The 14,493-nt window shown below is 47.1% G+C and overlaps 1 protein-coding gene across 1 annotated transcript in view; it reads left to right on the top strand.

Annotated features, from left to right (window-relative positions):
• Positions 1-14,493, top strand: part of SLC25A42 (solute carrier family 25 member 42) — a 42,330-nt gene that overhangs the window by 12,515 nt on the left and 15,322 nt on the right. The window contains exon 2 of the mRNA XM_087703241.1: positions 7,464-7,675. The gene's annotated coding sequence lies outside the window, so the exon portion shown is untranslated. The remainder of the gene's footprint in view (positions 1-7,463; positions 7,676-14,493) is intronic.

The raw sequence follows: 14,493 nt of genomic DNA, 5'->3' as shown, positions 1-14,493 counted from the left end.
AAAGCATGTAAAAATGCAATAGGGACCACTTCTGGTGGGAAGGTAACAGCATTCTGTGCGCCTTCGGCATTTAGTCATGCCGGCCACATGACCACAGAGACGTCTTCGGACAGCGCTGGCTTTCGACTTTGAAACGGAGATGAGCACCGCCCCCTAGAGTAGGAAATGACTAGATGCATGTGCGAGGGGAACCTTTACCTTTACTATAAGGGAAAATAGAAAATTTGGGGGTCGCTAAAATATATATGTATGTGTGTGTGTGTATTATGCATGTATGCATATATGTATTTTGCTTGATTCATGTTAAGCCTGGAAATTTTAAGTTAAATTTTAACAGTGAATTAATACTAATAATGTCAATTAGCTTAGGTTTTGGTTCTCCAACCACTGCTTATTTTTTTCTTTTATGCGGTCCTTGACTTATGACTGTAACAGAATTTCCATCGTCAGTCATGATGATCATAAGTCAAGTCACCCACGTAACTGGACCCGATTTTATTACTCCTTTTGTAGCGGTCTCTAAGAGAACATTGTGGTTGTTAAGTGAATGCTGAGGTTGTTAAGCAAATAAATGCGTGGCACGTCAAAACCGCGGTCCACTAAAGCGCGCCCGATTAAAGCGCGTACGCGACGTCATTAGCAGCGCGACAAGAAAGAAAAAGGGCGCTTTAAAAAGCGCTTTTAAAGCAAGCCGATTCACATAAAGGTAAGGGTTAGGGGTAGGGTTAGGTTTAGGGTTAGGGTTAGGGTTACGTTAAGCGTTAGGGTTAGGGTTAGGTTAAGGGTTAGCGTTAGGTTTAGGGTTAGGTTTGGGGGGGTTAGGTTTAGATTTACGCGTTAATTTTAAGTTTACCGCTCACAGCGTGCTGTTTTCGTCACGCTGTGATGATGTCACGTACGCGCTTTCGTTGAGCGCGCTTTAGTCTACCACGGTTTTGTGGTGGAACCAATAAATGTAACTATGGGTGGTTTTTTTGCCGGAAATTGGCTGAAATGTCATAAATCGGTTGTAAAAGTGAGCTGGTTGTCAAGCACCCTAAATGCAATTATATGATCCCGGGGCCCTGTGTAGCCATCGGGCACTCCAGAATCAGGTCATAAGTAGCTTTTGATGGGGGGTGTTGTAACTTCAAATGGTCACTAAGTGAGGACTACATGTACTTGCTTTTTCAATTACACTATTTGGAGTAATTCTTAACTCAGTAAGAGTTACATACCTCTGTTTACACTGACTAGCAAAAACTTTCCCCGAATGTTTTTTAAGTCCTGCCAACTGAATATTTATCCCTTTTGCAGATGTAACAATTTCTTGAGGGCTGGTAACTTCAGGGAATTAATCACCATGGCTACTTCTTGTGGCTTTCCTCTGCAGCAGAGTCCCTATATACATACCTGTTCTGACCCCCCTCGTTCCACATCAAAGCACACTCCGAGCCAAAGATACTTTACGCAATTTATTAGCAGACAGACAGGTCCTTGGCAGCAAACCGACACAGATAAGCCGGGGCAGCAATCCAGCCTGCCAAGTTCACAGTAATGTTCTCCAACATTAGTTCCTGCGTTGACTTCTGCAAGAGGGGCGTGTGCACAAGCAGTCTTTTTATAGTCTGGAGAGGAGCCTAATGACCACCAGCTGAGTGCAATTACCTCCTGTAACTGCGCAACTCTTCCTGACGCCTATTAGCTCTTCGGTGCTGTGCATCCAGGAACAACTCACTACTGGCGTCCGGCTCACTCTCCCTTGTCTCCTCCCCACTGGTCCAAGGCTCAGGCGCCTCCTGGTGGCCAACCAGCCTCTCTGCGCCCTGCTCGGAGTCGGAACCCTGTCCAGGGTCCTCCAGAGCCGATTCATCGGGCCCCTCGCTGTCGGAGTCTGGTGGCAGCTCCAACGGCTCCTGCTGGGCCACAACACATACCTAAGAAGAATATATTGAGTTAAAAGTGAAAGAATTACAAGAAGAAGATGATGCATTTCTTTATGAATTTGTAATTGAGGCATGATGATTGATCTGATTTTTTTTTTTAAAAAAAATTGATCTGGAAACAAGCCAAGTCCGTTTTGCCAGCAGGGTTGATGAGGCCACTTGGGTGTAAGATCAGATATGCTGTGAAATACGTTTCATTTTTCTCTGTCTCTCTTGGTTGGGTTCCACCCTACTTTCTTTTAATTGCCTTTGCATGTTATGACCTATATGCTGATTTCCTAAGAATACTTAACAAACAGTCCCAAAATGTAGGCCACTTAACAGATGAGGTTGAGCAAAGGAAACACGGCTTTTATGTGCACTTATAGGAAAGAAGAACTTTGCAGTAAAACCAGCATATCAAAATCTGAACAGAATTTATTCTACCGAAGCTCTTCCTTGTGGCCACATTAATCAGTTTTCCTTCTCGGCAATTTCAGGCAGCCTGTTTATTATCTCAATTTACATGGCAGCCCATCTCAAAATCATAACTCCGGGCTGCTAACAATGTTTAAAGACACTTTTTAAAAAAACCTTCCATTCAGTCATGTTTTGATTCCGAGAGACTGCCTGGAGAAGTCCCTGCAGTTTTCTTGACACTTTTCAGAAGTGGTGTGTCATTATCTCCTCCTTAGGGTTGAGATGACTGGTCCAAGGTCACCCAGCAGACTTCGTGACCAAGGCGGGATTAGAACTCATGTTCTCCCCGTTCCTAGCCTGATGCCTTTACTACTAAACCACACTGGTTCTCAAAAACACCATTGAAAAAAATATCAAACAATAAAGACAATAATATGCTTAAAATCTACAATTAAGATAAAAACAGAATAACAGAGTTGGAAGGGACCTTAGAGATCTTCTAGATCAACCCCCTTGTCAAACAGATCATCTAGTTCAGGGGTGCCAAACTTGATTTCATTGAGGGCCGCATCAGGGCTGTGTGACCTCGGAGGGCCAGGAGGGTGTGGCCAATGTGGGCATGGCCAGCTCGACATCACTCATGTCCGGAGCGCTTGGGGTACGTGTGGCCATCCCGACCTCCAGGTGGCGCAGTCGTTAGGGTGCAGTTCTGCAGGCCACTTCAGCTGACTGTTATCTGCAGTTCAGCGGTTCTAATCTCACCGGCTCAAGGTTGACTCAGCCTTCCATCCTTCCGAGGTGGGTGAAATGAGGACCCAGACTGTGGGGGTGATATGCTGACTCTGTAAACCACTTAGAGAGGGCTGAAAGCCCTATGAAGCGGTATATAAGTCTAACTGCTATTGCTATTTTCTCTGGTAGAGGGCTGCAGGAGGCCGTCGTAGCTGAAAACAGGCCTCCTGAGCTCTGTTTTCGCTGGCAGAGGCACCATGGGCCGGTCCTTCATTGTTTCCAGAGCGGCCCTGTGGGCCAGATTTAAGCACCCCGCGGGCCGGATCCAGCCCGCGGGCCTTGAGTTTAACATCCCTGTTGTAGTTCGACATCCTCATATACCATTCCAAACAAGTTGTCCAATCTCTTCTTAAAAACCTCCAGTGTTGGAGCACCCACAACTTCTGGAGGCAAGTCATTTCACTGGTTAATTGTTCTCACTGTGGGGACATTTCTCCTTAGTTCTAGGTTGCTTCTCTCTTTGATTGGTTTCCAATCCACCCATTGCTTCTTGCCCTGCTTTTCAGGTGCTTTGGAGAATAGGTTGACCTCTTTGTGGCAGCCTCTCAAATACTGGAACACTGCTATCATATCCTCCCTGGTCCTTCTTTTCATTAGACTAGACATACCTGCAACTGTTCTTCATATGTTTTAGCCTCCAATCCCCTAATTATCTTTGTTACTCTTCTCTGCACTCTTTCTAGAGTCTCAACATCTTTTTTATATCATGGCAATTAAAACTGCAGTATTCCAAGTGGGGCATTACCCCAAGGCATTATAGAGTGGCATTAACACTTCACATGATCTTGATTCTATCCCTCTGTCAATGCAGCCTAGGACTGTGTTGGCTTTTTTTGGCAGCTGCCACACACTCCTGGCTCATATTTAAGTGACTGTCCACTGGGACTCCAAAATCCTTCCCACAATTACTGCTATTGAGCCAGGTATCACATATACTGTCCCTGTGCATTTTGTTTTCCTTGCCTAAATGTAGAACCTTACTTTTCTCACTATTGAATTTCATTTTGTTAGATAAGGGCCTAGTGTTAAAGTCTGTCAAGATCCTTCCTATATCTTGAGCCTATCTCTTGGACAAACAAGAAACAAACTAGAAAAAGTGAGAAAGAAACTCAAGATTTCCCCAACTTGATTCTCTTTGGCATAAGAAGGAGGGAAGAGAAAACAGTCAGGTTTTCTGATATTTTTTGGTGGTCCCTTCCTGACCTGGCCTGCTTGGAAGGTGTGATACTGGATTGCTTTATCGACAAATCGTTGGGCAGAAATATCTCAGCTGTTTTCCTGGTAGGGCATTCTTTATCCTAAACAAGACAGTTGGTTGACAGCCAACTAACTTAGGGTAGAGAAATGAGAGTCAAATGACAATAAATATTGTCTTTTGACAGTAAATAGTGTCACTCCATTGATTTTGGATCTGGATCTTTGAAACAAAGCTCAAAGTGTCTCCATTTTCAGCATCTGATGCCACTGCTTTTTTTGTTCAAGAAATAGCAAGAGATAATAACTTATGCTGTCAGCTTTCAGGAATGCATCGGACAGTTTAAATAATGCCAGTGGCAGCCTTGGAAGGAAATTTCAGGAGTGTCAGAATTGAACAGCAACTTGACAAAATGGAATGAAACAGCGAATTCATTATATATTAAACTGTTCGTTGTATAATGAAAGACTTGATGACATCAGGATGGCTGAAAGACTATATTTTTGTGCCAGCATCTGCCAGAAGGCCTTGTTTGCAAAAGGAGTTAGAAAAATCAGAATGAGAATTGGAAATTACCTGTTTGTAAACCAAAGTGAATATCTATTGCAGTCCATCTATTTGTGGACTTCAACTCCCAGAATTCTCCAACCAGCCATGCTGGTTGGGCAATTCTGGGAGTTGAAGTCCACAAGTCTTAAAGTTGCCAAGGTTGGAACCCCTGATTTATAGGTTTAACAGTGTACCTTTATTGAGGGACAGATCGCTTTTTCTGTAAATGGGGAATTTAACAGCAATTACAAAAATATCCACAGTAAAAAGATATCGTTCACCTATGGTTGGGATGATAAATTATGATGATATTGTACGTTTTAGTGCTATCCAAGCTGAATGTGGGAGACTCAAGTCAACGGGGAAGCCAGATTTGCTTAACAACTGGGCTACTAACTTAACAACTGCAGCGATTCACTTAACAACTGTGGTGAGACAGGTCGTAAAATGGGACAAAGCACACTTAACAAACGCCTCATTTAACAACAGAAATTTTGGGCTCAATTGTGGTCGTAAGTTGAGGACTACCTGTGTTTGTCTTGCTTCCCTGTGGCACTCGGCTGACCATTGTTAAAAACAATGCAGCCTCTACAGATGTTGGGTTTGATTCAGTAGAGATGTTGTGGTTTTTCCTGGTCTATTTCTAACAAAAATGTGCAGGGGAAACCTAAACGGGAAACAAATATTGAACTACTGGGTCAAAATGGGGTGGGAAGCAAGTGAAATGCTGAGAGTGCTAATTGAAGACAATAGAATATGTATTGGGGAAATGTTGTGTTCAATCAGAATAGAGCTGGAAGGGACCTCGGAGGTCTTCTAGTCCAAACCCCTGCTCAAGCACGAGACCCTATACCAGTGGATGGCTAACCTTTTTGTCGCCGTGTGCCAAAAGGGTGCACGCATGTGGGTATGCTTACACCCATAATGCAATGCGCTGTGACAACCCCGTGTTCCCCCCGCCCCCTGCGCTCCTCCCCACGCATGCGCACACCTCCCCCCTTGCGCCCCGTTTTGGGCCTAATAGGCCTCCCTGAAGCCTCCTGGGATCAAAAACGGGGTGAAGGGGGGGTGCACCCCCCACGCTTCCCCACCCCCTGCGCATGTACACACCTGTCCTGCATACACCTTCCCCTCCCCGCACATGCTCAGCAGAGACCCCAAAATCAGCTGGCTCATGGGAGGTACATGTGCATGCGCAGTGGAGCTTAGCTGGGGCAACGGCTCGCGTGCCCGCAGAGAGGGCTCTGCGTGCCATCTGTAGCACACCTGCCATAGGTTCCCTACCATGGTCCTATACCATTATCAGACAAGTGACTGTCCAGTCTCTTCTTCAGAACCTCCAGTGATGAAGCACCCACAACATCTGGAGGCAAATTCTGTTCCACTGGTTAATTGTCCTCCCTGTTAGGAAGTTTCTCCTTCGTTCCAGGTTGCTTCTCTTCTTGATTAGCTTCCATCCATTGCTTCTTGTCCTGCCCTCTTTGGTGCTTTGGAAAATAAGTTGATCCCCCTCTTTTTTGTGGCAGACTCTCAAATACAGGAACGCAGCTATCATGTCCCCACCTAGTCCTTCTTTCCTCTAGACTGGCCAAACTGCCATAGTTTTCATGTGCAAAAACCTGAGAAGGAAAGTCCTGTTTTGTCTGATAGGAGCAAATTCTCCGGGTGCCGTCAGCGGGACAATGCCGACTGGTGACGTCCTCCTTTCTCATTCCTTCCTCCTTTCTCATCCGGGCTTGGGACCGGCAACGGCGGAGTTGTTGTTGTTGTTGTTATTATTATTATTATTATTATTATTTATTTATTTATTTATTTATTTATTTATTTATTTATTTATTTATTTATTTATTTGTCTTGTATGCCGCCCACTCCCGGAGGACTCCGGGCGGCTCACAAAAGACAAGGGAAAGAGGGGAACAAGACAAAGACAACATATTAAAAACAAAACCAACATTCACAATTTCTATGGAGGTAGATGCTTCTCAGCTCCCCCCAGCCTGCTGGAACAGCCAGGACTTGGTGGCTTTGCGGAAGGCCGGGAGGGTAGTAAGGATCCGGATCTCAACAGGGAGCTCGTTCCAGAGGGCCGGAGCTGCAACAGAGAAGGCTCTCCCCCGGGGAGTCGCCAGCCGACATTGGCTGTCTAGGAATAGGGCCTTCTCTGTTGCCGCTCCGGCCCTGTGGAATGAGCTGCCCCCTGAGAACCGGGCCCTACCCACTCTCATGGCCTTTCGCAAAGCCATTAAAACCTGGCTTTTCCGGCAGGCTTGGGGCTGTTGACCCCTTGATTGAGGTCCAGCCCCCTCCTGATTGGGTGTTTGTTGTGTTTCCCTTTTTAACCTTGTTGTGTCCAATTGTTTTTAATATTTCTTTTTAATCTTTTTTCATTTCTGTAAGCCGCCCGGAGTCCTCCGGGATTGGGCGGCATAGAAATTTAATGAATGAAATGAAATTCGGCAAAGTTCAGGTGTGTACGAAGAGAATACCCCCCAAAACAAAATGTAAAGGAAGGGCTGTTCAGAGGCAACTATTTAAACTGCCCCCTCCCATCCTTCCTCTGAAGTTTAATTGCAGCTGCCTTCTTGGGTTACTTTATTTTTTAGGTCAGGATTTCTTGCCTAATCTTCCTGGGACAGGCAAACGTAGACAAACAGCTTCTATAATCTCCACTTGGACAGCCCCAGCTTCAAGCAACAAGAGCCGCTTTGTTGATTTGTCAAACGACGGAGCGATTTACGAGGAGTTCCGCTTTGCAGAAGTTGGTTGGAAAATCTCTCAAGCTCTCTCAGTACAAAGCTGCCTCCGAGCAAGGAAGGTATGTTTATTTTATTTTGTTTTTTTAAAAATATTCTTTTGCTTTCTTTTGTATTTTGTTTCCTCAGCTTGAATTATTGGAGAGGTGACTGTCTTATGGGATAGGAAGGAATCAGGATTGCATGACGCAGGTAGTCAATACAATACAATACAATGGCAGAGTTGGAAGGGACCTTAGAGGTCTTCTAGTCCAACCACCTGCCTAGGCAGGAAACCCTATACCGTTTCAGACAAATGGCTATCCAACATCTTCTTAAAGACTTCCAGTGTTGGGCATTCACAACTTCTGGAGGCAAGTTGTTGCACTGATTAATTGTTCTAACTGTCAGGAAATTTCTCCTCAGTTCTAAGTTGCTTTTCTCCTTGATTAGTTTTCACCCATTGCTTCTTGTTCGACCCTCAGGTGCCTTGGAAAATAGTTTGACTCCCTCTACTTTATGGCAACCCTTGAGCTATTGGAAGACTGCTATCATGTCTCCCCTAGTCCTTCTTTTCATTAAACTAGACATACCCAGTTCCTGCAACCGTTCTTCATATATTTTAGCCTCCAGTCCCCTAATCATCTTTGTTGCTCTTCTCTGCACTCTTTCTAGAGTCTCCACATCTTTTCTACATCGTGGTGACCAAAACTGAATGCAGTATTCCAAGTGTGGCCTTACTAAGGCCTTATAAAGTGGTATTAACACTTCACGTGATCTTGATTCTATCCCTCTGTTTATGCAGCCTAGAACTGTGTTGGCTTTTTTGGCAGCTGCTGCACACGGCTGGCTCATATTTAAATGGTTATCTACTAGGATTCCAAGATCCCTTTAACAGTTACTATTGTTGAGCAAGGTGCCACCTATACTGTACCTGTGCATTTCGTTTTTGTTGTCTAAATGTAGAACCTTACTCTTTTCACCACTGAATTTCATTTTATTAGATAGTGCCCAATGTTCAAGTTTGTCAAGACTTATGGCCACTATCCAGCCCAATATTTATCTAGCTGAGTGAGGCATTTGTTAAGTGAGTTTTGCCCCATTTTACGACCTTCCTTGCTGCAGTTGTTAAGCGAATCCCTGCTGTTGTTACGTTAGTAACATGGTTGTGAAGTGAATCTGGCTTCCTCGTTGACTTTGCTTGTTAGAAGGTCGCAAAAGGGGATCAGATGATCTCGGGACACTGCAACCGTCATAAATAGACTCTGTTGCCAAGCGGCTGAATTCTGATCGTGTGACCATGGGGATCCTGCAACGGTCGTAAGTGTGAAAATTGGTCGTAAGTCACTTTCAATGACATAACTTTGAACGGTCCATAAATGAACTGTTGTAAATCTAGGGTTTCCTGCAGGCATTAAATTACCCTGTTTCCCTGAAAATAAGACCTCCCTGGATAATAAGCCCAATTGGGCTTTTGAGCGCAGGCACTAAAATAATTCCTTCCCCGAAAATATTGCAACACAGCAGCAGCCATGAGGTGACCATGCTCACCGCCTTCTGCACTTCAAAAATAATAAGACCTCCCCGAAAATAAGGCTAAGTGCTTATTTCGGGGGTCAAAAGAAAAAAAGACCCTGTCTTATTTTGGGGAAAACACTAGCATTATTTCAGAAATGTCTTTATATAGCCTGCCTGTAATGGAGTCCATAGAACAGGGGAAATAAATTAATAGCAAACGATATAATGGTCAGCAGAGCATTCAACTCTCACCCAAATTTCTCTTCTTCCCTTGGCAGAGATTGATTGGAAGGCTTTTATTCTCCATAGTGAAGGGGGAGGAGTATCCAGACTGGGTTGACCTTGTCCTCTCATTGATTGGATGGAGTCAAATAAGCTCTTTGGAACACGCCCCTTGGCCACCGGGGAATCCCCAGTTATCGACTCAATCCACTCACTGGAAGGTTCACCATTCTGGATCTCCAGCAAATTGCATAGGATTAAAAGGAAAAAATACTTGGACCCGATGAATTTTGCTTCCCTGTACTGCGCACAGCCTCTTCCTGCAAAGACTGGACTGCCACGAGCCTCCTGGGGCGGCACGCTGCCCTGGCCACTGAGTAACCCTTTGAAGTCACAACTGCATTGAAAAAAGTGATTGATGACCATTTTTCACACTTGTGACCGTTGCAGCATCTCTGGGGTCATGCGATCAAAATCCTGCCATTTGGCAACCGGCATGCATTTATGGCGGTTGCGGTGTCCCGGGGTCATGGGATCCCCTTTTGCGACCTTCTGACAAGCAAAGTCAATGGGGAAGCCAGGTTCACTTAACAACTGTGTTAGTAACTTTACAACTGCAGGAATTCATTTAACAATTCTAACGAGAAAGGTCGTAAAACTCACCGAACAACTGTCTTGCTTAGCAATGGAAATTTTTGGGCACCGTTGTGGTCATAAGTCAAGGATTACCTGTGGCATTTTGCTCCTTAGGGGCAGAGATAATTCTTTGATAAGTGGATCCCTTAAAAATGGTTAGAAGTTGCCCTTAGCCTTCCTTATCCTTTCCTTGAAGATTAGTTGCAGGGATCAAATGACCAGGCTCTAATTATCATGTTTTGAACACACTATATGAAGTTTCTAATGCTGGGAAAGGTAGAAGGAAAATGTTCTGACTGAGGCTTCCCAAGAGCATGAAACAAACTCCTTGTCCTGGCAAAAAACCCTTTTATTAATTGTGAATCCTGCTCATTCACATCCAGCAAAGTCTTTCAAGGGAGGATTTACAGTCACAGACCTTATCTGGCTTGGAGAGCTGACAGGCCGATATCTGCAGAACTTGTCAAGGAGTCTCGGAGAGTCACTAACCAATTAGCGAACTCATTCCCTTCTGCAAACTCCACTCCCCTTTCGCTCCTCTTTTATTTCCTCTGGGAGAGGCCATTCATCATCTGGCTTTACTCCCAAGTTCTTGAGCTGTTCCCTTCGTCTGGCAACTCTGAACATGCGCACACTGGGAACAGGCTCCAGCTGTTTGTCTGCCTCACTGATTCCGAAGGCAGCTGATAACTGGCATACGGCTCTGCCCCCCTCTCTGCCTCCGACACAGAGTCCTCATCAGAGCCTTCCCCAGACTCCAGGACTGGCCCATCTTCCTCCCCAACCTCCTCACTGCCCGAATCTGCTGCCAGCTCTGCTGGCCCCTGGCGGGCCACAAAAGAAAAAGAAGAGAAGCGAGATGAATTGACTCAGTTACAATGGCGATGGGTAGGCCCTTGGAAGAGCTGAAGGGCCAGGTTGTCCTGGAGAAAATCTATGTTTATGGAGCCAGCACCAACCTAATGGTTATGAATGAGGGAATTGGTGGTTATAAATGAGGGAATACATTGCAGCGGTGTCAAACTCAATTTCATTGAGGGCCGCATCAGGTTTTGAGGTTTGAGGTTTTATTTGCATTTGTAGGCCGCCCTTTTCCCTGAGGGGACTCAGGGCGGCTCACAGAAAACCAGGGAAGGGGGAAATACAACATTGAGACAACAACACATAATAAAATAATGAGCAACATGCATACAACATTCGGGCGGGGTAGGAATCCTTATCCCCAGGCCTGACGGGCGAGCCAGTTCTTCAAGGCTGTGCGGAAGGCTTGGACGGTGGAGAGGGTACGAATCTCTACGGGGAGCTCGTTCCAAAGGGTCGGGGCCACTGCTGAGAAGGCCCTCCTCCTTGTGGTTGCCAGCCGACACTGGCTGGCCGATGGAATGCGGAGGAGGCCTAATCTATGGGATCTTATAGGTCGTAGGGAGGTAATTGGCAGAAGGCGGTCTCTCAAGTATCCAGATCCACTGCCATGTAGGGCTTTATGGGTGATCAATAGCACCTTGAAGCGCATCCGGAGATCGACAGGTAGCCAGCGCAGCTCGCGGAGGATAGGTGTAATGCGGGTGAATCGAGGTGCACCCACAATCACTCGCGCGGCTGCGTTCTGTACTAGCTGAAGTCGCCGGATGCTCCTCAAGGGCAGCCCCATGTAGAGCACGTTGCAGTATTCCAGCCTAGAGGTCACAAGGGCCCGAGTGACTGTTGTGAGGGCCTCCCGATTCAGGTAGGGTCGCAACTGGCGCACCAGGCGTACCTGGGCGAATGCCCCCCTGGTCACAGCCGCTATATGATGGTCGAATGACAGCTGTGGATCCAGGAGGACTCCCAAGTTGCGGACCCTCTCTGAGGGGTGTAAAATTTGACCCCCCCAGCCTGAGTGTTGGATTATTGGCCAAATCTTTGGGAGGAAAACACAACAGCCACTCGGTCTTTTCTGGGTTGAGCACAAGTTTGTTAATCCTCATCCAGTCCATGACGGCTTCAAGCCCCCGGTCCATCACGTCAACCGCTTCATTGATTTGGCACGGGGCGGACAGATACAATTGAGTATCGTCCGCATATTGATGGTATCTGATCCCGTGCCTACGGATGATCTCTCCCAGCGGTTTCATGTAGATGTTGAATAGTAGGGGGGGATAAGACCGAACCCTGCGGCACCCCATATTTTAGGGGCCTTGGGGACGATCTCTGCCCTCCCACTAACACCGACTGCGACCTGTCCGAGAGGTAGGAGGAGAACCACCGTAACACGGTGCCTCCCACTCCCACCTCCCGCAGTCGTCGCAGAAGGATACCATGGTCGATGGTATCGAAAGCCGCTGAGAGGTCAAGGAGGACCAGGATGGAGGGATGTCCTTCATCTCTGGCTCTCCAAAGATCATCCATCAATGCGACCAAAGCGGTTTCTGTGCTGTAACCGGGTCTGAAGCCTGACTGGAAGGGGTCTAGATAGTCTGCTTCCTCCAAGGACCGTTGGAGCTGGAAGGCCACCACCTTCTCAACAACCTTCCCCAGAAAGGGGAGGTTGGAGACCGGGCGATAGTTGTTAAGGACAGCTGGATCCAAGGATGGTTTCTTCAGGAGGGGTCTCACCACCGCCGCTTTCAGTGCGGCGGGGAAGTTCCCCTCCCGAAGGGAGGCGGTTACAACCGCCTGGATCCAGCCTCGTGTCACCTCACTGCAGTTAGAAACCAGCCATGAGGGACACGGATCCAGGACACAGGTGGAGGAACTCACAGCTCTCATGGCCTTGTCCACATCCCCGGGGGTAACCTCCTGAAACTCAACCCAGAGCTGTTCTACTTGGTCCCCCTGTGCCTCGGCTGGAACTGCAGGTGTGGAGTCCAAGTCCGTCCGAAACCGAGCAATTTTGTCCGCTAAGAATTGGGCATATTCTTCAGCTCTGCCCTGCAAGGGTTCCCCCGTCTCCCTTTTGTTCAATAGGTCTGTGTCTGACCTCAAGGGGTCGTGGCCAGGGGGCACGGCCAGCTCAATATGGCTTGTGTCAGAGCCTGTGGTGGCCCAAGCACTCTGCCCGTGAAAACAGGCTTCCGAGCTCCATTTTCAGCTGCAACGGCTTCCTGCAACCCTATGCCAGTGAAAAGGGAGCTCGGGAGGACTGCATGTGGCCCTCCTGAGCTCAGTTTTTGCTGGTTCAGACACCTCAGGCTGGTTCTTCACTGTTTCCAGGGCGGCCCTGTGGACCAGATCTAAACACCCCACAGGCCGGATCTGGCCCAGGTGCCTTGAGTTTGACACCCCTGGAATACAGGCAGTCCAGGGGTGGGTTTCAACCGGTTTGCGGCGGTCCCTGCGAACCAGTTGGTCGGCGAACCCGGAAGTAAGTAACTTCCGGGAACGGCGAAGGGCCCACCCGCCCGCCCGCGCTCCTTACCCGGTTTTGATGAGTTCTGCGCTTCCACGCATGCGCAGGACGCATACAGCGCCTGCGCGATCCTCCAGGAGCAGCTGGAGCATCGCACAGACGCTAGTATGCATGCATGCGCCGCACGCGTGCACGAGGACGCCACCAGCCCCGTTCCAACCAAACCAGTTGGAACGGGGCAAGAAACCCACCCCTGAGGCAGTCCTTGACTTATAACCATTTAGCGACCGTTTGAAGCTCCATCCAAACTGAGAAAAAGTGGCTTTAAAACGGTCCTCACACTTAGAACCGTCATAACATCCACACAATTACATCATCAAAATGTGGGTGCTTGGCATGTCAAGGTTCTGACTAATGAGCCCCAGCAAATCAGAACTTTTGTTTTCCTCAAAGAATTCCTTTATTGGGCACATCATATCGGCACACTTAGTGTAAAACCAACTCTTGATTCTTTCCCGCAGTTTCAGCACAGTTCAAACCAGCAGCAACCCTTCTCCCCGCCCCCCCCCCGCCAAGTGTCACTTGTCCCATTGGCCAATTAGCTAGGTTGCCTATATTTTTCCCCCCTTATCCTTGAACTTCCTAACAGATTCCTACCAGACGTTCCATGCCTTATGGATGCAGACATAAAGGAACATTTGCAACCTGACAGCTGTTCATTCCAAATCCCTCATAGCCAGAAATAAACTAGAATGAAAAAAAGGGATACAGAAGGGATGGGACAATTCTCCAGTCAACTTCCCTCTTGCAAAGCAAGTTACAGTACAGAAGTGGATGGTCAAAAAAGGACTACATAACCTATAGTGTGCTAGGTTGCACCCATGATTTTATATATACACACACACATGCACACGGGGAGGTCTCAAAGTAAATGTCGTCTCCTCTCTTTTGGAACCATGTAGAACTTAGAAGGTCCTCCTTAAATTTACATTACAGGTAGTCCTCGACTTACAACAGTTCATTTAGTGACCATTCGTAGTTACACTACACGGAAAAAAGTGACTTATGACTGGTTTTCACATTTATGTTGTGGTCTGCCAGCGGAGCTGGTGGCAGACTCAGACAGTGAGGAGGTTGGGGAGGAACCTGGGCCAGTCCTGGAGTCTGGGGAAGGCTCTGATGAGGGCTCTGTGTTAG

The sequence above is a fragment of the Thamnophis sirtalis genome, unplaced genomic scaffold, assembly GCF_051295495.1.
Source record: "Thamnophis sirtalis isolate CommonGarterSnake01/CBP01778 unplaced genomic scaffold, rThaSir2_p1.2 scaffold_1, whole genome shotgun sequence".
In the NCBI taxonomy this organism is placed as follows: Eukaryota; Metazoa; Chordata; class Lepidosauria; order Squamata; family Natricidae; genus Thamnophis; species Thamnophis sirtalis.
The sequence above is the reverse complement of the archived record's forward strand: the minus strand, read 5'-3'. Positions and strand labels throughout refer to the sequence as shown.